The sequence below is a fragment of the Crinia signifera genome, chromosome 5, assembly GCF_055691185.1.
Source record: "Crinia signifera chromosome 5, ASM5569118v1, whole genome shotgun sequence".
Classification (NCBI taxonomy): Eukaryota; Metazoa; Chordata; class Amphibia; order Anura; family Myobatrachidae; genus Crinia; species Crinia signifera.
In genome coordinates this window covers 16,492,537-16,514,640 of record NC_139221.1, presented here as the reverse complement: position 1 = coordinate 16,514,640, position 22,104 = coordinate 16,492,537, and the positions used below count along the sequence as shown (strand labels likewise).

Sequence of the window (22,104 nt, the reverse complement as noted above, 5' to 3'; positions counted from 1 at the left end):
TAACCTGAGTGATATCACTATACTAAATGAGCATCTGCCAGTATATATACAGTATATACATATATATATATATATATATATATTGGGTACAAGGTGATTCATCGCGCCCTCCGGGCGCTCTTCACACCGTCGTGAGGGGCTTCGCCCCATTTGAAGTGGAAATATATGTGAGTGTGAGATGTAGTGTAATTTGGTGAATAATGTTCTTGTAGTGAATTTGAGTGACAGCATAAATGTTTAGAAATGAAAGTGCATATAATTGCAAAGGTGGTGTCGTCTGTGATAGTGTTATGAATGAATATTTTGTGTTGTTGATGGAAAAGTGAAGTAATGTAGATGTAGGAAATATGTATTGAAATCGAAATGTGTTATAAGATAAATGTGAGAATAGTTTGAACATTGTGAAGCATTTATTGTAAACATTGTAAAAAGTGTGGAAAGTGCATATATATAAATAAGGTTAGTAAAGTCACAACTTACTACGACATGTTACATTTGGAAAATGTCATGAAAAACCACATTTTTAGTAAATTGTCTATTGTTTAAAAGTAGTTGTCCTTGTTCTTCATTTGGGGTAATGTGGACTTTGACTTGATTTGGTTGTCTTGATCTTGATAAAGCTACGTAAAGTTGTCCATGAGAGAAGACTGAAGTTTGAAGATGAATTCCAACGTGATTGAATGTTTGTCCTTGGGATTTGTTAATAGTGATTGCATAGGCTGGAATGATTGGAAATTGGCGTCGTTTTAGGATAAATGGCAATGTGGTATCTGTTGGAGCCAAATCAATGCGAGGAATAAAGACAATGTCACCTTTGTTGCAATCGGATATAATTTTAGTAGTTATGAAGTGAGGTGCTAAGTTTTCAATAATTAATCGTGTTCCATTACACAATCCTTTTTTTGGGTTAAGGTTGCGAAGTAGCATGACAATAACTCCCTTTTTTAACAGTAAGATATGTGGAGGCATTCCCGAAGGAGTTTGCTCATGTAGAAATTCCAGGGGGAAGTTTAAAGTGTCGTTGGGGTCTTCACTTACAACGGAGTCGGCGCTGTAATAAATTTGTGGAATTCCAGGTATTAAACCAATAATGTTCCGATTCATTTCAAGTGTGTGGGCATTTGTTGGAGCAAGAATGACTCTTTTAGAAAGGTCTTCTACGGACATGTTTTGTACATTGTTAAAAATGGTATTAATGAGATTGTCTGTAGTTAGCATATGTTGTGGGATTTCAATGATATTTGTTTGTGATATTTCTGGTATTGCTGGTACAGTTCCCATTCCAACTTGTAAAAGCCATGTATTATGTTCTAGTTGTCCTTCACTGCGCATGTTTGTAGTGAGAGTTAGATGCCTGAAATGTTGCCATAGGTGACTGGCTTTTATGCAGCATTCAATAATATCAGTTTGTGTTCCTCTTGGCACAACAGGAAGTGTCTGTCTAAAATCTCCTCCTAATACAATAATTTTGTTTCCAAATGGTTTTGTGTTGTTCATAATTTCCTGTAGAAGTGTGTCAATGCATCGAAGACCATGTTTGGGGAGCATAGTTATTTCATCAATGAGAATGATAACTGCTTTCCGTAATAGTTCAGCTTCTGGGGACGTTAGTCTCATGCAAGAAACGGATGTATCAAGTAGTGGGACAGGTAGCTTAAATCCACTGTGCACAGTGCGTCCACCTTTGAGTAAAGTAGCTGCAATTCCTGTGGTAGCAAACGGCAATATGATGTTACCTTGACCTCGTATATATGCAATGAGCGTAGTGTATAGGAATGTTTTTCCGGAACCTCCTGGCCCATCAACATAAAAGCATTGGTTGTGACTGTATTCATTATGTACTGCCATGACTATGGTGTTGAAAGCATCTAACTGTTGATTGTTAAGCATTGCAATGTTGTGATTAGCTAAATTTTGTTCTTCAAGGACATTATATGCTTGTTCTTGTGGTGCATTTCCGGTGGGAATTGGCAAGCCAAGCAGTTCACATGACAATCCATGTTGTTGTAAAATGGAGTTAATATGGTGGAGTGCTTTACTTTGGGCTATGTGTTGTGTGGTATTGTGCTGATAGTCAAGAGTGAACTGAATAAGGTGATCTTCCCATAACCGAAATGGTTCAGCAGGCTGACAAAAGCAACATATGTAGGCGAACATTTCTCGTAACTGTTTGGGCATAATGTATGTGGCTGCATCTGTTAAAGAGTTATGCCATTCGTTATCTGAGGCCAGAAGTCCATGTGCTAAAGCAGCAGCTTTAAAGGATTCACAAACAACACCATTGACAGTTTTCAATGCTTGGAAACTGATAGCTCCAGGAACATGTAGCAGTAACATGCGAAGGTAAAAGCGCTCTTCATTTTTTATACTAACGGTAAACATGCGTGCAACAATTTTGTCTCCACCGCGTTTTCTGGGTTGCCACTTTCCATGTGTGAAAACGTAGTAATGTGGAATTTCTGAGTACAGCCATTGTTGTGCATGGTTTGAATTTGCATTTAGGTTAAACCATGCTTCTAGTTTGGTTTGTGTAGTTTGTGCAGCAGAAAGTGCTTTTATTTCCTGACCTGGTTGAAATATGATTGTTTGCTGGTTGGGGAGATGTATTGGAAGTCTGATGACTGTGTGAGAGCGATCATGCATTAATGATTCTCGTAATCGCCAAATAGCTTCTGGTGGGCTTACATAGCGACAGTCAATAAAATTGGTAATTTCATTGTAGTGAAGTTCTGCTTCGCCATTTGGTGTAATGGCCACATTAGCACAATCAAATCCTTTAAATATGTATTTGTATATGTACTTAATAGCTGTGAGTGATGTGCATATTTCCACATTGATGTGAGCATTGTACTTGAGTGATAAGTATGGATTGTACGGTACGACATTTTGGTTTGACATAAGGTTACCTCTAACTTGTACTTGTTCGCCAGGTCGACGTTGGTAAAGAGGATAGGCATTAATGTTTAAAGTGGTTTCAGTAATAAATGGCTTAGGAAAAAGCTTTGAACATTTTCCATCTTTCATGCAGGGTGCACGTGGATATTGTGTGCCACATGGACCATGTAGCATACAACGTGTGATAATGTTGCGCAAGACAGGATTGTCTTTTGATGGTATTTCTGCTGACACTAACTGATTGATTTTGGAGACTGTGTTAATTTTGTCCTCTGGTCTTAGTGTAAGAAGTATGTGTGCATGTGGTAGTCCCCTTTTTTGGAATTCGATGGTATATACAAAAGCTTTGGCCTGTCCAAACACTGCATGCTTTGTTATATCCTTGATAAGAGAATGTAGCTTAATTTGAAAAACACGTGCTACCAAGTCTGGTCGATCTGAAGTTTGTTCGCCGGCTCGTAAGTTCTCTTTAATTTCCGTCCAAGTTGGATTAGCAGTGAAGGTAACAAAAACATCTGGAGCTCCCCACTTTGAAAAAATAGACATAGCGTCACAGCAACGCTCTCGCATGTGTCTTGGTGATCCTTCAAAGGTTGATGGCAAAATGACAGGCACACCAGGTTGCATGTCACAATTATCAGCCATGTTTGCAAGGTGATCTGCAAGTCCCTGATACTGTTCAGCTCGTAAACGTTTTTGATTAAGACGAATGTAGTTTAATCTATTTGCCTCCACTTGAAGGTATGAATCAACTAACCACTGTTGAGTTAATTTGCCAGCAGACATGATGGGACTGAATTGTTCACGAATGGCTGTTAAGGCGGCCTTGTACTGTAACATGGAAACATTTTTGTTTACTGGATTAAGTTTAGCTGTATTGTATGACTCACATTGCCAATTTGGTTGCCATCCTGGTTCTCCATAGGGGAAAAGAAGTGCATATGTCATTGGATCCATGTTTGGGCTTAAAATATTTAAATTGATAAAAGGTTGGTTTGGATTGTCTGGGTTTTTTGGATATATGCGGATATCTCGTTTGAATGGTGGCTCACCATCTTCATTGACAAAGATCATAGCTACTTCGTTAGAGGTGGGTGTGTTGTATCGTCTTGAATCCGATTGTCGATCACGTCTTAGCGCCATGCTTATTACTGGAATGGTTTCTCCTTTTTCTGCGGCAATTGTCATTTGTTGAGTTTCAACTTGACGCATTAGGTGATAACTTTGTGCAAGTCGATTGTGTTGTCTAAAAAAGCGATCAATTTGGTCCATGATATTGTGTCGACAATCCTGATTGGCTGTATGAAGGTCACGAACGTTGGCTGCTTGTGTGCTGCCCAGAACGTATAGTTGTGCAAACTTTGGAGTTTCATTATTAATTGGTTGTAGGTGTGAAGTACGATGATATGTTTGTCCTTGAACTTTAAAAACATATGGTCCGTTACCTGGCAAACTGACAATGTTGGCTCCCATAGATGCAAAGGAAAGAGCACTATTGTACGACCGAATTTTGTCTTTGAAATGAAGATAATCAGGGCAAAGTGGATTGGATAGTAAGTTGGTTAAAAAATCAGGATAGTGTAACTCTTGTCCATGAATGTCTTGTGGCGTAGGTAATTTTACTTTTCCCTTTTGGCAACAGTGAGTAAATTTTCCATCGGATGGGCGCTCAGCTATAAAATTAAAAGAACCACAAAACTGGCACATAATGTTAAATGGTCCGCAAGTATGTGGTGTCACTTGTTGTTCATGAAACATTGGTAAATGTGTGGTTGTTGTAGTATTTGGTGTGTGAAGTTGACCGGTTTCTTTGTCAGTATGTAACTGTGTTGATGTACTTGGTAATGATGTATTAGAAAGGGATGTAAGTTGATGAATATGTGTGTTTACATCTTGGTTTGGTTTGCAAGGTGGTAACTTTACAGTTGTAAGTAAATGTTGCGGACATAGGTCATTGTTAATTAGCGGAAGTTGCTCTTGTAGCATTGTCAGTTGAGGAACATTGTGTTGTTGAGATTGTGCAAGCACGTCCGTTTGAAGTACAGTTGTTCCTTCCATGTTGTGTTGGACTATGGGTATTTTGGCTGGTGCATTAACGATGTGAGTCATTTGACTGTGCTGAATAGTATTTTGTGTGCGTTTTAGTTTGCTGGAAAGAGCTTTAGCAGCTCGTAGTTTGTTTAGAGACTCTTGGCTTTGCCTAGATAACCATCTTTGGTAGCGTTGGGCACTTTTCGTTTTGTTTGTCGTTGTTGGTGATGCGAGTTGTGGATTATTTGGTGTTAAATCTTGTTTGTTTTTTGAAACTGGGAGATGTTCTGTTCTAAGTAAATTTTGTTGACATTGTACAGTACTAATGTCCGGCAGTTGCTGTTGTAGTGATGGTTGTTGAGTAAGTGTATGTGGCTGACATTGTGGATGCACAGTTTGTTGAATGTAGGTTTTTTCTTCTGTTTGGGGTTGGACTATGGGTTGGTGCACTTGTGCAGTGAACATTTCAGGCATTTGACTTTGTTGTAATTGTTGTTGTTTGCGTTTTTTTGTCATGAAAAGAGCATTAGCATCTCGCATTTTGTTTCTGGACTCTTGACTTAGCTTAGATACCCATTGTGCTTTGCGTTTTGCATTAGTTGATTTGGTAGTAGTTGTTGATGTATTGACATTGCATGTAATTGTTTGAATTTTTTCTGTTAAATGTGTGTTTGTTTCAGAAACTGGTAGCTGGTCGGTTGTAAGTAACTGTTGTTGACATTGTAGACTGATAATGTGAGGCAGTTGATGTTGTAGCTTAGTTTGTTGGGAAAGTGTATGTGGCTGACACTTTGGATGAAAGGTTTGTGGAATGGTAGTTGTTTGCTCAGTTTGTGGTGGGAGTATGGCTTGGTGCCCTTGTGTATTGTTGATTTCATGCGCTTCACTTTGATGTAATTTTTCTTGTGTGCGTATGCGTTTCATCGAAAGAGCATTTTGTGTTCGAATTTTGTTGCGTGACTTTTGACTTTGTTTAGCTAACCATCTTGCTTGGCGTGTTGTATTTTGTGTTGTGGTAGTATTAATTGTAGATGTATTTACATAGCATGTAAGTTGTTGAAGATTTGATGGAACATCCTGGTTAGTTAGTGAAAGTGGTTGATTTGGTGTTGGAAGTAAAGATTGTTGACATTGTGCATTGATAATTAGAGGTAGTTGATGTTGTAGTGTTGTTTGTTCAGTAGGTGTCTGACAGAGAGGATGTTCATTTGGGTTAATGGAGCTTGTGTCCTCTGTTTGGCATTGAACTCTGCGTTGCTGCACTTCTGCATTGCTGATTGTAGCTTCTTGACTTGTATTCAAAGTTTGTTGTGTGCGTTTTCTTCTCATTGAAAGAGCTTTAGCAGCTTTAATTTTGTTAAGCGACTCTTGGCTTTGCTTAGCTAACCATCTTGCTTGGCGTTGTGCATGTTGTTGTTTTTGTTGTAATAGTGGTTTTTTGTTGGAGTCCATAGCGATGTTTTTTTCCTTGAAAAGTCATTGTGTTATTTGCAATAGTAGACAGTGATAACAGAAACTGGGTAACAACAGACAGACTCGGAGGTAGGAGGACCCTGCTGCAAGCTTACAATCTATAGGGCTAATACAAATGAGTATTGGGAGGGCACTTGTGTATGTGTGCTAGTGCACAGCTCTTTCTATGGTTTTTTTGTGGAGTTTGAAAGTAAGGGGTTAGTGATGTGTTCATAGTTTCACGTATACAGCTTCTGTATTGGCTTGGAGTTTGACCAGCACAGTCACTGAGAGCTGGTGTGTGATAGTGTTGCAGCATTATTAGAGAAAGGAGTTGCTGCTTGATATGTTAGCAGGAGTCTAGCAGCATTAGGGCGTCTGGCAGGCACTAATACCGATGGTTTACTACGGTTTATGTTGCACATAGTGTAGGATGCAAAATGCATGTAGAGAGGAGCTAGCGTTATAGCTAGCCACATGAGCACAGTAAGGTATGTGATGGCTGGTGTGAGGGATGTAAATGTGTGTTTGTGGGTGGTTATTGTATTGTTGGGTGTGTGCGTAGTTGTGAGTATTGGAGACATAGATGGGTGAGTGTGTGTGTGTGTAGTTATGAGTTTGTTAGGCATGGATGGGTGTGTGTGTGGTTGTGTGTACGTGTGAGTATTGGAGGCAGGTATGGGTGAGTGTGTGTGTGTGTACATGTGAGTATGATATGCATGGATGGGTGTGTGTGAGGGTGTTTACTTGTTAGTACTGTAGGCATGGATGTGTGAGTGTGTGTTTACTTGTGAGTATGGTAGGCCTGGATAGTGTGTACGTGTGAGTATTGGAGGCATGTATGGTTGTGTGTGTGTGTGTGAGTGCACTTGTGAGAATTGTCGGCATGGATGGGTGTGTGTGTGTGTGTGTACGTGTGAGTATTGGAGGCATAGATGGGTGAGTGTGTGTTTAGTTGTGAGTATGGTAGGCATGGATGGGTGTGTGTGTGTGTAGTAGTGTGTATTGAAAGCATGGTGTGTGTAATATAGGCATGGACGTGTGTGTGTACTTGTGAGTATTGGAGGCATGGATATGTGTGTGTGTAGTTGTGAGAATAGTAGGCATGGATATGTGTGTGTGTGTATTTGTGAGTATTGTAGACATGGATGGGTGTGTGTGTGTGTAGTGGTGAATATTGGAGTCATGGATGTGTGTGTGTCTGTGGTTGTGAGTATAGGAGGCATGGATAGGTGTGTGTGTGTTTATTAGTGAGTATGGTAGTCATGGATGGGTGTGAGTGTGAGTAGTAGTGAGTATTGAAAGCATGGATGTGTGTGTGTGTGTAATATTGGCTTGGACGTGTGTGTGTGTACTTGTGAGTATTGGAGGCATGGATATGTGTGTGTGTGTGTGTGTAGTTGTGAGATTTGGAGGGATGGATATGTGTGTGTGTGTATTTGTGAGTATTGGAGGCATGGATGGGTGTGTGTGTGTGTAGTTGTGAGTATTGCAGGGCAGGTTGTGTGTTTGTGTAGTTGTGAGTATGGTAGGCAAGGAGGTTTTTTTTTGTTTTTGGAGTATTGCAGGCATTGATGTGTGTGTGTGTTGTTAATAGTGAGTATAGTAGGGAAGGATGTGTGTTTGTGTGGGTGTGTGTGCGCATGTTTGTGAGTATAGGAGGCATGTAAGGATGTGTGTGTGTGTGGATGTGAGTACTGAAGGCATGGATGTGTGTGTGTGTGTGTGTAGTAGTGTGATTTTGGGGCATGGATGTGTGTGTGAGTGTGTAGTTGTGAGTATTGTTGGCATAGGTTGGGTGTGTGTGGTTGTGATTATTGGATGGCTGGGTGTTTGTGTGTGGTGTAGTTGTGAGTATTGGAGGCATAGATGTGTGTGTGGTTTACAATGACGTTGCTGCAACAGTGTGCAAACATAGTGAAGTGTAGTGTGAGTATTGAAGGGACATTAAAGGAAATTTGGAAATTATAAGACATATGTTGAAGTGTGTAAAGTATGTGTCTTGAATTTAGCCATTGATGTGTGTGTGTGTGTGTGTTTATAGTGGAATTGTGGAGGTATGGATGGGTGTGTGTTTTACTGTGTGTAGTGGTGAGTCTTGGACACATGGATGTGTGTGTGTGTGGGTGTGTGTGTGTAATTGTGAGTATTGTAGCCATGTAGGGGTGTGTGTTTGTGTGTAGTAGTATTGAGTATTACAGGCATGGATGTGTGTGTGTGTGTGTGTGTGTGTGTGTGTGTGTGTAGTTGTGAGTATTGGAGGCATGGATGTGTGTGTGAGAAGTTGTGAATATTGGAGGGATGGTTGCTTGTGTGGGTGGATGTAGATGTGAGTATTGGACGGATGGATGTGAGTGTGATTAATTGTGGGTATTGTAGGCATGCATGTATAGGTGTGTGTGTGTAGTTGTGAGTATTGTAGGCATGGCTGGGTGTGTGCAGTTGTGAGTCTTGGATGAATGGATGTGTGTGTAGTTGTGAGTATTGCAGTTATGGATGGGTGTGTGTGTGTGGGTATAGTTGTGAGTATAGCAGGCATGGATGTGTGAGTGCGTAGGTGTGAGTATTGGAGGCATGGATGGGTGTGTGTGTATTTGTGAGTATAGGAGGCATGGATGGGTGTGTGTGTAGTTGTGATTTATGGAGGGATAGATGTGTGAGTATTGTAGGCATGCATAGGTGGGTGTGTGTAGTTGTGAGTATTAGGGGCATGGATGGGTGGGTGTGTGTGTATTAGTAAGTATTAGTGGCATGGATGGGTGTGTGTGTGTATAGTGTATTTTTGGAGGCATGGCTGTTAGTGTGTTTATGTGTGTGTAGTGGTGAGTATTGCACACATGGATGGCTGAGTGTGTAATTTGGAGTATTGTAGCTATGCATAGGTGGGTGGGTGTAGTTGTGAGTATTGGAGGCATGAATGGGTGTGTGTGTGTGTGTATAGAGTATTGGAGGCATGGATGTGAGTGTATTTGTGAGTATTGGAGGCATGGATGGGTGTGTGAGTAGTTGTGAATATAGGAGGGATGTATGTGTGTGTGGGTGTATGTAGATGTGAGTATTGGAGCCATGGACGGGTGTGTGTGTGTGTGTGTGTGTGTGTGTGTGAAATTGTGAGTACTGTAGGCATGCATAGGTGTGTGTGTGTGTGTGTAGATGAGAGTGTGGTTGGCATGTGTGTGTGTAATTGTGTGGATTGTAGGCATGCATAGGTGGGTGTGTGTAGTTGACATGGCGGTGTGTGTGTGTATTTGTGAGTATTGTAGGCATGGATGAGTGTGCATTTGAGTGTGTAGTTGTGAGTATGGGAGGCATGGATGGTTGTGTGTAGTTGTGAGTATAGGAGGTATGGTTGGGTGTGTGTGTATTTGTGAGTATTGGATAGATGTGTGGGTGTGTGTGTGTGTGTGTATTATTGAGTATTGTAAGCATGGATGGATGTGTGTTTAGTTGTGAGTATTGGAGGTATGGATGTGTGTTTGTGTGTAGTGAGTATTGGAAGCATGGATGGGTGTGTGAGTAGTTGTGAGTATTGGAGGCATGGATGGTTGTGTGTGAGTGTGTGTGTGTAATTGTGAGTATTGTAGGCATGTATTGGTGGGTGTGTGTAGTTGTCAGTGTGTTAGGCATGGGTGTGTGTGTGTGTGTGTGTGTGTGTGTGTGTAGTAGTGAGTATTGTAGGCCTGAATGGCATTTTGTAGGATTGAGTATTACAGTGCTGGACGGGTGTTTGTATGTGTGTAGTTGTGAGTATTGGAGGGCTGGATGGGTGTGAGTGTGTGTGTTTGTGAGTAATGGAGGCATAGATGGGAGTGTGAGTAGTGGATGCATGGATGGGTGTCTGTAGTTGTGAGTAATCGAGGCATGGCTGGGTGTGTGTGTGTGTGTGTGTGTGGGTGTGTGTGTCGTGGTAGTTGTGAGTATTGCAGGTCTGGATATGTGTGTGTGTGTTTGTAGTTGTGATTATTTTAGGCACGGATGGTTGAGTGTGTAGTTGTGAGTATAGGAGGGATGGAAGTGTGTGTGTGTGTGTGCGGTTGTGAGTATTGTAGGCATGGATGGGTGTGTGTGGTTGTTATTATTGGAGGGATGGAAGTGTTTGTGGGTGGCTGTAGATGTGAGTATTTGAAGCATGGATGTGTGTGTGTGTGTGTGTGTGTAGTTGTGACTATTGGAGGCATGGATGTGTGTGTGTGTCGTTGTGAGTATAGGAGGCATAGATGGGTGTGTGTAGTTGTGATTATTGGAGGGATGTATGGATGTGTGTGTGTGTGAGTGTGTGTTAGTATTAGTTAGTATTGTAGGCCTGGATGTGTGTGTGAGTGTGTGTAGATGTGAGTATTTTAGGCATGGATGTGTGTGTATGTGTGAGTATTGTAGTCATGGATGGGTGGGTGGGTGTGTAGTTGTGAGTATTGGAGGGATGTGTGTGTGTGTTTGTTTGTAGTTGTGATTATTGTAGAGATGTGTGTGTGTGTGTAGTAGAGAGTATTGTAGGCATGGATATGTGTGTGTGTGTGTGTGTGTGTGTGTGTAGTAGTGAGCTTGTAAGGGTTATGTAAGCAAATGTCAATATTGAAACTCATAACTGGAAGTGTGTAAAAGTATGGGAGTTGTGAATTGTTAATGTGAGTATAGTTTGGTTAGAAGAGATGTTGTTAGTGCAGTTGTATGGGGTGGTTGTGATTATGGTAGGCATGGATGGGTGTATGTGTGTGGACTTGAGAGTATTGTAGGCATTGATGTGTGTGTGTGGAGGCATAGATGTGAGTGTGTATTTGACAATGACGTTGGTGTATTAGTGGGTAAATGTAGTAAAGTGTGCTGTGTTACACTGTGTGATTTGAAGGGACCTTGAATGGGAAAGTAGTTGTGAGTATTGGCGGCATGGCTGGGTGTGTGTGTGTGTGTGTGTACTTGGTAGTATTGTAGGCATGGATGGGTATATGTGTGTGTAGTTGTGAGTATTGGATGCGGGGATGGGTGTGTGGTTGTGTGTACTTGGATGTTTGTGTGTGTGTATTTGTGAGTATTAGAGGCATGGAGGTGTGTGTGTGTGTGTTTTGGTTTGAGTATTGGAGGTATGGATGGGTGTGTTGTGAGTATGGTGTGTTGTGTGGCCGGAATCAGCTCGTGCCATGAAATGGAAGTTAGTTGTGTTATTAGATTAGTTTTTAGTGTAGTGGTATGGGGTGGTAGTTAGTACTTACAGATGGGTGCAGTACCGTTGTTTTTTACGGCAGGCGTCAGGTGAATTTGGCAGGAGGCGGCAGCAGGTCGTACAGGGTTTGGTTTATTTGCAGCAGGTTGGTGACGTAGTTGAAGAAACCTTAAATCAAAAATAATTATTAGAAGATACAAATGGATGAGTGTGTTGTGAGTATGGTTTGCAGGTTGGCACGCAGTAGGAACTGGGCTAAAATGGAAGCTAGGTGTGTTTGTAGCTGACGTAGTGGTGTAGTGGTATGTGGTGTTAGGTAGTACTTACAGATGGGTGGGGTAGAGTTGTGTTCTGTGTGGGGCGTCAGCTGAAATGTGCAGTAGGCGGCAGGAGGTGGTATAGGGTGGCGTACCTGGTAGAGGGTGGTGGTTTTAGGCAGCAGGTTGTTGAGTTTGTTGAGGGGACCTTAAAGCAAAATGTAATATTAGAAGACACGAATAGAAGTGTTCAAAAGTAGTAAATGCTGCAGCTACCGGCGTGAGATTCATTAATCGGTGTGTGTGTGTAGGGGTGAGTTTTAGAGGCATGGAGTGGTGTATGTAAGTGTAAGTGTAGCAAGTATATGTGTGTGTGTAGCTGTGATTATTGGAGGCATACATTGGTGCATGAGTGTCCAGATATCGGTTAGTGTACTGTGGTAGACCGTGATGGTTGAAAGTGGCAGATGTGTGGTACAGTTGTAAACCCTGCTTGGCCGTACCAAATATGGGAGGTGTGTGATGAGAGGTGTGTTGGAAGTGGTGTACTGTTTTGCTGGTTGGCTGGGGTGAGCTGGGTTTTGATTGTGTATTAGTATCGGCTGTTGGCTAGTACTTACAGATGGGTGCAGAGAAGATGTTGTGTGTCACTGGGAGTCTTGGAAAGTTGAGTTGTACGGCATCAGGGCCCGGCGAGTGTTGCTTGTTGGGATCCGATTCTGGTGGGTGTTGTTTAACATCAGATGGTGGTGGTTGTTGTTTGGCTGCTGCAGGTTTGAGAAAATGGAAATAAACGTGGGAAGGGGGTTGTGGGGGTGGGTGGTGTGGATGGGGTTATTTGGCAGAGGTGTACAGTGGGCTTCCAGATGTGTGTGGTTGAGATGTGGTGTGGGAATGGTGGCCTGGTAAAGTTGTGTTGTGTGGCATTAGGTCCTGGAGGGTGTTGCTTGTTGGCATCAGATACTGGTGTGTGTTGTTTGGCTGCTGCAGGTTTGAGCGAATGTAAAGAAAAGTGTGAAGGTGGTTGGTGGGGGGAGGGGTGGGCTGTAATTGAGCTGAAGTGGACATTGGACTTCCCTGCCCTTGTCCCCGTGCCCCGCGCTGCCACTGTCAGCCTCTATGATGGTGTTAGAAGACCTGAATTGAAGTGTTCAAAGGGAATAAAGGCTGCAGCTACTGGCGTGAGATGCATTGATGGGTGTGTGTGTGTAGGTGTGAGTTTTTGAGGCATGGATGTGTGTGTGTGTAGGTGTGTTTATTGGAGGCATATGTTAGTGCATGAGTGGGCAGACATAGGTGACTGTAGTGTGTTAGACCGTGATGTGTGAAAGGGCATGAAGTGTGTTAAAGTAGTAAAAGTGGTGTACTGGGGTGCTGGGTGCCTGGGCTGAACTGGAACGGAGCTGTGTTTGGAGTTGGTGTATTGGTATGTTGTGGTGGTTAGTACTTACAGATGGGTGTGGTAGAGATGTGTTGTGGCACAGGTTGTCCTGGAATTTGGAGTTGTGTGTGCTCCGGTCCTGTAGGGTGTTGTTTGTTGGCATAAGATGCAGGTGGGTCTTGTTTGTTTGCTGCAGGTTTGAGAGAAAGAAAAATATCAAATTGTGAAAGGGGTTGTGGGTGTTGGGGGTTTTGGGGGGGGGGGGGGTTGTTGTGGGTATTTTGTAGAGGTGCACAGTGGACTTGTAGATGGGTGTGGTAGCGATGTGGTGTGGTCCAGGTGGTCTTTGAAAGTCGAGTTGAGTGGCATCAGTTCCAGGAGGGTGTCGGTTGTTGGCATCCGATTTTGGTGGGTGGTGTTTTGCAGCTGGAGGTTTGAGAAAAAATTATTAAAGGTGGTTGTGGGGGGGTGTAGGTAAATTTGTGTTAGGTGTGAGCGTGTGTCTCAGGATACCTTGCTGTAATGGGAATTTTTGTTGTGTGTGTGTGTGTGTTTCAGGTAGGAGCGGAGCGCTTTAGCTGGGAGTGTGAGGCAGCGGGTAACCTGGAAAGGTTTGGTGAGAGTGGCAGGCAGCGTTGTGTGGCTGGGAGGTGGCGTGTATGTCTCAGCTAGGAGCGGACAGCTTTTGCTAGGAGGGTGAGGCAGTGTGTCCCCTGGGAGGGCTTGCTGAGAGTGGCAGGCAGCGGTGGGTGGCTGTGGGGGGGTTGTGCTTGCGTTGTGTACACGTGGGGCTGGCTGTGTGTGTCAGGTGGTGGTGAGGGGGGTTGCGCGGTGTTTTGAGGCAGCGGGTTCCCTGGGAGGCCTAGCTGAGAACGTTAATCACCGTCTGGGAGGCAGCGTTTGAGTGTGACCCGGGAGTGGACAACGTTAGTTAGGAGCGTGAGTCAGTGTGTCCCCTGGCCGGCAGGTAGCGTTGGGGGGGTTGGGTGGGGTGTGTGTGCGTTGTGTAGACATGGGTCTGGCTAGGTTGTGTGCCTAGTGGGGAGGGGGGTTGGTAGGCAGCGTGTGTGTCTTACCTGGGAGCGGACAGAGTTTGGTGGGAGCGTCAGGCAGCGGGTCCCTTGGCCGGCAGGTAGCGTTGTTTGGTTGGGAGTCAGCTGGGAGTGTCAGGCAGCGGGTCCCCTGGGAGGCAGGTAGCGGTGTCCGGGTGGGATCCTTCTGGGAGCGTTAGGCAGCGGGTCTGGTGGGTGGTGTTTGGCGGCTTCAGGTTAGAGAACAAAAGATTAAAGGTGGTTGTGGGGGGGGTGTAGGTAAATTGGTGTTAGGTGTGAGCGTGTGTGCCGGGATCTTTTGCTGTAATGAGAATTTTTGGTGTGTGTGTGTGTCTCAGCTAGGAGCGGACCGCTTTAGCTGGGAGTGTGAGGCAGCGTGTACCCTGGAAAGGTTTGCTGAGAGTGGCAGGCAGCGGTGGGTGGCTGGGAGGCAGCGTGTGTGTTTAAGCTAGGAGCGGAGAGTTTTTGCTGGGAGGGTGAGGCTGGGGGTCCCCTGGGAGGGCTTGCTGAGAGTGGCAGGCAGCGGTGGGTGGCTGGGAGCCTGGGTGTGTGTTGAGGGGGGGGGGGATGGGGGTGTGGTGGGGGTGTGGTGGGGTTGTGTAGACGTGTGGCTGGCTATGTGTGGCAGGTAGTGGGGAGGGGGGTTGCCCGGTGTGTTGAGGCAGGGTGTTCCCTGGGAGGCCGAGCTGAGAGCGTTAGTCACCGGCTGGGAGGCAGCATTTGAGTCTGACCTGGGAGTGGACAACGTTATTTTGGAGCATGAGTCAGTTGGTCTCCTGGGCGGCAGTTAGCGTTGGGGGGGTTGGGTGGGGTGTGTGTGCGTTGTGTAGACATGGGGCTGGCTAGGTTGTGCGGCTAGTGGGGAGGGTGTTTGGGAGGCAGCGTTTGTGTCTTACCTGGGAGTGGACAGAGTTCGGTGTGAGCGTCAGGCAGCGGGTCCCCTGGGCGGCAGGTAGCGTTGTTTGGCTGGTATCCTTCTGGGAGCGTTAGGCAGCGGGTCTGGTGGGTGGTGTTTGGCGGCTGCAGGTTAGATAAAAAAAATATTAAAGGTGGTTGTGGGGGGGTGTAGGTAAATGTGTGTTAGGGGTGAGCGTGTGCCCCGGGATCCCGTGGTGTAATGTGAATTTGTGGTGTGTGTGTGTTTCTCAGCTAGGAGCGGACCGCTTTAGCTGGGAGTGTGAGGCAGCGGGTACCTTTGAAAGGTTTGCTGAGAGTGGCAGGCAGCGGTGGGTGGCTGGGAGGCAGCGTGTGTGTGAGCTAGGAGCGTACTGCTTTTGGTGTTAGGGTGAGGCAGCGTGTCCCCTGGGAGGGCTTGCTGAGAGTGGCAGGCATCGGTGTGTGGCTGGGAGCCAGGGTGTGTGTTGAGGGGGGGGTGGTGGGGGTGTGGTGGGGTTGTGCTTGCGTTGTGTAGACGTGGGGCTGGCTGTGTGGGGCAGGTGGTGTGGAGGGGGGTTGCGCGGTGTGTTGAGGCAGCGGGTTCCCTGGGAGGCCTAGCTGAGAGCGTTAGTCACCGTCTGGGAGCCAGTGTTTGTGTCTGACCTGGGAGTGTACAACGTTAGTTTGGAGCGTGAGTCAGTGGGTACCCTGGGCGGCAGGTAGCGTTGGGGGGGTTGGGTGGGGTGTGTGTGCGTTGTGTAGACATGGGGCTGGCTAGGTTGGCCGGCTAGTGGGTAGGGGGGTTGGGAGGCAGCGTTTGTGTCTTACCTGGGAGCGGAGAGAGTTTGGTGTGAGCGTCAGGCAGCGGGTCCCCTGGGCGGCAGGTAGCGTTGTTTGGGTGGGAGTCAGCTGGGAGTGTGAGGCAGCGGGTCCCCTGGAAGGCAGGTAGCGGTGTCCGGGTGGGATCCTTCTGGGAGCGTTAGGCAGCAGGTCCCTTGGGCGGCAGGTAGCGGTGTCTGGGTGGTAGGCAGGTGGGAGAGTTAGGCAGCGGGTCCCATGGAGCGTCAGGTAGTGAAGTTTGGCTGGGAGCCAACTCTCATCATTAGGCAGTGGGTCCCTTGGGTGGCAGGTAGGGCTTTCTGGCTAGAAGGCTGAGTGTGCGTCTGAGGAGGGCGACAGGCAGCTTCTGTTAGGCAGGCAGCGTGGCTGTAGATCCGTGCAGGTGTGTGACCTGTGTGGGATAATGGTGGGAAGGGGAGGTGACGTTGGGGGATGCGTGTGGGGCACAGGGCGCATCCCCATTGGTGGCGGGGAGGCGCTAGGCTGTTATGTTTGGCTGGGGGGGTGGCTGCCGGACTATCTTCATGTCCTCCCCCCTCGTCGGGCGACACCGATCTGCGTGTCGTGGGGGCGTGGTTATTTTAGCTGCCGTAGCCAGTGGCAGAAGGGGGCCTGATGCTGGAGGCTTTTGTACTGCGTGCCGCAGCCGGTGTCCGGCCGTCGCCCGACACAGGTCTGCGTGTCGGGGGGCGGGCTAGCCGGTGAGCGCTGCGGCAGAAGGGGGGGCGTGCAGGCGTTGTCTGTTCGGCCGGCGCTGAGGGTTGGTGATGCCTCAGCGCTGCGTGTCGGGGGGCGGGGTTAGCGTAGGCTAGGGCTAGCCGGTGAGCGCTGCGGCAGAAGGGGGGCGTGCAGGCGTGGTGTGTCCGCCGCTGAGGGTTGGTGATGCCACAGCGCTGCGTGTCGGGGGGCGGGGTTAGCGTAGCCTGGGGCTAGCCGGTGAGTGCGCCGTCAGAAGGGGGGTCGTGCAGGCGTAGTCCGTCCGCCGCTGTGTCTGAAGTGTTGATGATGGCACAGCGCTGCGTGTGGGGGGGCGGGGTTAGCGTAGCCTGGGAGCGCTGTGGGGGGTGTTGTTGTAAATGGGTTACATGCAGAAGGGGGGCGGGCGTTTTATTGGTGGGTTGTCAGGTGTGAGTCAGAGGGGGGTGCGGGCTAAATGTCCGGTGGGGGGGTCTATGAGGGGGAGGCTGTGTGCGCAAGGTGTGTAGATGCCCTATGGGCGGTCCAGGGATGATTGTGTTAGGGGAGGGGTTGTGGCTGGTGAGCAGGCGTGGATGGAGTTAGTGGGCAGGCATAGGGAGTGTTGGCCGAGGAGGGGTGTGTGCTTGTGGAGAGCATGTACGACGGATGCCTTGTTTCTGCAGTGTGGCTGACGGTGGATGGGCCTGTCAATCACCCCTGAAACCCCGCCCACCGTTTGCCACACTGCGTTGACTGACAGATCTGGCCAAATATATAAGAGATGGGTTTACTGTATGTACAGTATGTACAGATGAAGCACGGTTCATTCAGTGGGGGTCAGGCAGTTGGCCAGCCACCGGAAGGAGACGCGTGCGCACGAGACGCACACACGTTCCCCTACAACTCAGTTCCCTGCCGGTCCCTGCCACCTTGCCGCTAGTCCCCGACGCTCGCCCCCACCTCCTCACTCCCCCCCCCTAACCCTGCCCGTCTCCCTGAAGTGGTTCACATCCCCATGCCGCCTGGAAACTGGGTGCGCGTGGGGCACTGGCACGTCCCAGCCAGATGGAGTGCCATCTCACCAGTGGGTGGTAAATAGCAATATATCTGTACAATCCAGTCATTCCAATATAGATCGTAAATACCATTTACTAAATAGGATTTGAAGCTTTTAAATCTGCTTACGGTATGTAATTAATATAATAAAATATCTTTACGTACAAAATTAATATCATTTTATTTTTTTTAATAAAAGATTTTCACTTCCACAAAAAGACACACCTTATTTCCTCACAGTATTCCTCGTTCTAGATTATTTGATCCAAATAGCATCTCCATCAGATAATACAAAATATAGGTATGAATTGTTCATTTTTCTTTATAGTACAAAAGACTTAGTGATATATTTTAGAAGCTGGAGAAATCTCCGGCTTTTGTTATGGTAGAGATGATGAAGCCAGATGAGGCTTTGATATAATAAGCTTTCTTTGCACTGCAAGTTTTCCTGGCTAATAGTACAGGGGTGAGCTGTAGCTCAGTACACAATAAGTATAAGTGCACACAAGCCTTTTATATACTCGTAGAGATCTTCCAGCTAAAACACTGTCTGCAGCTCAAAACATCAAAACATATTTTTTTTCTTTTTTTCTTTTTTTTTTCCTCATTTCCTAATTTCTACATTCGTTGGAAGGACCTTATTTAATTAACTGTATAGTGCTTAAAAACACAGCAATAAATGGCTCTTTCTCAAAGGTTTTTTATTATTCCTTTCCCTATTGTTCATAAAAATCCATTTGTGAAAAACATCAATGATGTCACTGAACACATCACCTAGAATACTGTAATTCAGCCATTTTTGCCTTACTAGCATCACACCCCTGTGACTATAATTTCATGCTTAATAATGGATATTTTGATAATAATAAGTAACATCTATTTATCTTTGATGAAGCATTAAAATGTACAAAAAGAGTACAGTTTACCTCTGCTGGTATCCAATTTTTAGCTACTGTAGGGAAGACACTATATATTTATATATATATATATATATATATATATATATATATATATATATATATATATATAAGGTATGGGTGTGCGGTCCGGCACTCTCCCTTCCAGGGACGTACCCCGGTGCCTTCCGGGTGTGTAGAATAGCGTGGGTAACAAATAGGCGGCACTCCGAGGATTTTCTTGTAAAAGTATATTAGGTAATGACACCAACGTTTCGGGGCTAGCGCCCCTTTGTCAAGGTGATAAAACAGTGAATCACTGTTTTATCACCTTGACAAAGGGGCGCTAGCCCCGAAACATTGGTGTCATTACCTAATATACTTTTACAAGAAAATCCTCGGAGTGCCGCCTATTTGTTACCCACGCTATATATATATATATATATATATATATATATATATATATATACAGGGTGGCAGTAAGCGGCACTCGGAGACTAACTCAAATGGTGAAGAAAGTGGAAGTTTTATTCCATGTTCCAAACAGAAAACGTTTCGGAGCTCGGGGGCCCCGTCGTCAGTTCAGGGAAGCTTCCCTGAACTGATGACGGGGCCCCCGAGCTCCGAAACGTTTTCTGTTTGGCACATGGAATAAAACTTCCACTTTCTTCACCATTTGAGTTAGTCTCTGAGTGCCGCTTACTGCCACCCTGTACATATTCAGAGGACTCATCCCCTCTTGTTAGAGGGCACAGGAGCAAGTATTCCCTGGCTTCCACGTCTAAGACCAGAGTGCCGGTCATTTTGGACTGTATATATATATATATATATATATATATATATATATATATATATATATATATATATATATATATATATATATATATAGTGGGTACAGATAGGCGGCACTCTCAGGATTGCTTAGTGAAACAACGTGTAACTTTATTTTCAAACACGATCCAACATGTTTCGGGTTTTGCCTGTCCTCAGGGATCAACAGTGTAGGTACAAGTGCACATATTTAAACATCTAGGCAGAACCCGCCCCCTAATCAATCACACACCACCTGGATCATGCTTACCTATATATATATAAGAAGCAAAACAATGCTTTTTTGCCTCGTAATGTACTCCTTTGTTCACCTACCTCAGCCAGCTTTTTATATACCAGCCACGAAAACCTTAGCTCATTCTCTCCAATTTCTATTTTGGCTCCATTCTTTTATAACTAGTTTCCTTACCGCTCTACTATGGAAAGACAAAATTTGATGGCAGATAAGAGTCACTTGGCCAATCTAGTCTGCTCTTTTTACTCTTATTGCTACCACATGCACTTTGGAAGTATATCCTTATCTCTATCAGAAGCATGTTTATATTGCATTATGGTATTAAAATCTACCATCTCTGAAGGGAGGATATTCCATTTGTCAACCTTTTTTGAATTTTTTTTCTCAATTTGCTCTAGTTTCTCTCCGTTCTGTACATTGTTTAAAAATATATTGGAAAGCCTCTGTCATGTCTCCCATTTCAATCTCTTCTCCAAACTATATATTTTAAAATAGTTTAGTCTTTTCTGGTATGTTTTTTTGGTGTAAGCCATGCACCATTTTAGTTGCCCATTTTTAATAAGTCTCTAATGTATAAATATCCTTCTGGAGATATGGCCTCCAAAACATCAGAAAACTTACAGCCACATTGCACTGAACAGAACCCTGACAGGGGCTGGGTTTGTATATATTCCCCTACTTCACTAACCCTACCCTAGTTTAAAGCTGGCCATACACTATAATGATCTTAGGCCCGAAAGCACAATTTTGAGGGGTTGTGCGATCGATTGTGTGCCCATCGTGTGCACATTGTGAGGTATATCAGTATTGCACATACAATCGATCGTTCGATTGCTCTTACGACCTGCATATGATCAGGTTGTATGCAGTTTTTTCTGATGTACAGTATGGCCACCTTAACCCTAACTCTCCATGTTAGTACTTACCCTCCTCCCTGTCTGACTTACTGTATTACATAAGATGCACTTTGGGCCTGATTCAGGTTGGTTTGCCCCCAAAAATTAATCTTTAATGGACAAAACTATGTGCACTACAGGAGGGGCAGATGTAACATGTGCAGAGAGAGTTGGATTTGGGTGATTTGGATTTGTGAGAGTATCTACTGGCTGCTTTATGTTTAGATTTCAGTTTGAACACACCCCACAAAATTGTAACTCTCTCTGCACATGTGACATCTGTCCCACCTGCAGTGCACATGGTTTTGTCCATTAAAGAAGGAGTTTGCTTTTGCAAAACCAACCTGAATCACCCCCTTTGTTTGGGGAAGATTATAGCTTGTTACATGCAAATTATGCATCCTTCATGGGCTGGCAACAGTCGCTTTAACATCAAACATTTGGAATAACTCCTTTCCTCCCCCTTTTTCCCCTCCAGAAATCCTCTGTTTGCCCCTGGGAGCTACCCACAGTCATATATATAGTGTAGAATAAAAATATCTAGTTAACTAGTTAAATGTACCTTTTATTCATACTGTTTAAAAGGTAAAACCAAATAGTAAAAACAACATTAATTAACTAATAACATATTTATTTATTTACAGTTTCTTATGTAGCGCAGCAGATTCCGTTGCGCTTTACAATAGTAGACAGTGATAAAACCAACTGGGTAACTACAGACAGACATGGAGGTAGGAGGGCCCTGCTGCAAGCTTACAATCTATAGGGATATAGGAGGGAAACACAAGGACAGGCACCAGTAATAGCATAGCAGTCCCACCAAGTTACAGGTCCAGAAGGGAAGCTATATAATACATAAGTGCCTCAGAGGGTTAATGCTTGTAGAACTTAAATATGATAGGCTTGCCTGAAGAGGTGAGTTAGGAGGTTAGTGGAGAGTCTCATTGTGCGTGGAAGGGTATTCCATAGGATGGGAGCAGCCCGATGAGAGTCCTGTAATAGTGAATGGGAGCTAGTGATCCGTGCAGATGAGAGACGCAGATCTTGTGCAGAGCGGAGTGGTCGGGATGGGAGATATTGTGAGATAAGTAGAGAGATATAAGCTGGTGCAGTATGGTTAATAGCTTTATATGTGAGTAGAAGTGTTTTATATTGAATACGGTAAGATACAGGCAACCAATGGAGGGACTGGCAGAGCGGATCAGCAGAAGATGAGCGTCTTGCAAGGAAGATCAGCCTAGCAGTAGCTTTTATAATGGATTGCAGTGGTGAGAGTCTGTTCTTGGGAAGACCAGTTAGGAGACTATTGCAGTAATCAATGCGGGATATAATGAGTGCATGGATATAACATATCAAAAGTATTATTTCCAAAAAGCAAAAATATAGAAATGCATCCCGCACATATGCACTAAAAGAGAATAAGGAGCCATATGTTCACCAGATTTCATCAGTCAAACAAAATTCAATATGCACCAAACCCTTGTGTTCGTCTGCCCTGCTGATTGTTTGTGGTATTTTGACTGCAGCAGCAGCAATTTTATAAACAATGTACATGTCCTAAAATATGCTG

General features: G+C 45.0%; 1 protein-coding gene and 1 long non-coding RNA gene across 7 annotated transcripts in view; one reads left to right on the top strand and one right to left on the bottom strand.

Annotated features, from left to right (window-relative positions):
• The window catches only part of CSMD3 (CUB and Sushi multiple domains 3), a 969,186-nt gene that overhangs the window by 331,912 nt on the left and 615,170 nt on the right, over window positions 1-22,104 (top strand). The window lies entirely within an intron of this gene.
• LOC146079382 (uncharacterized) lies at window positions 13,520-16,345 on the bottom strand. The gene is made up of 4 exons (XR_014474503.1): window positions 15,931-16,345; window positions 15,123-15,246; window positions 14,251-14,435; window positions 13,520-13,600 (listed from the first exon to the last, which is right to left on the bottom strand). It is a non-coding gene; the product is annotated as an uncharacterized LOC146079382 (long non-coding RNA).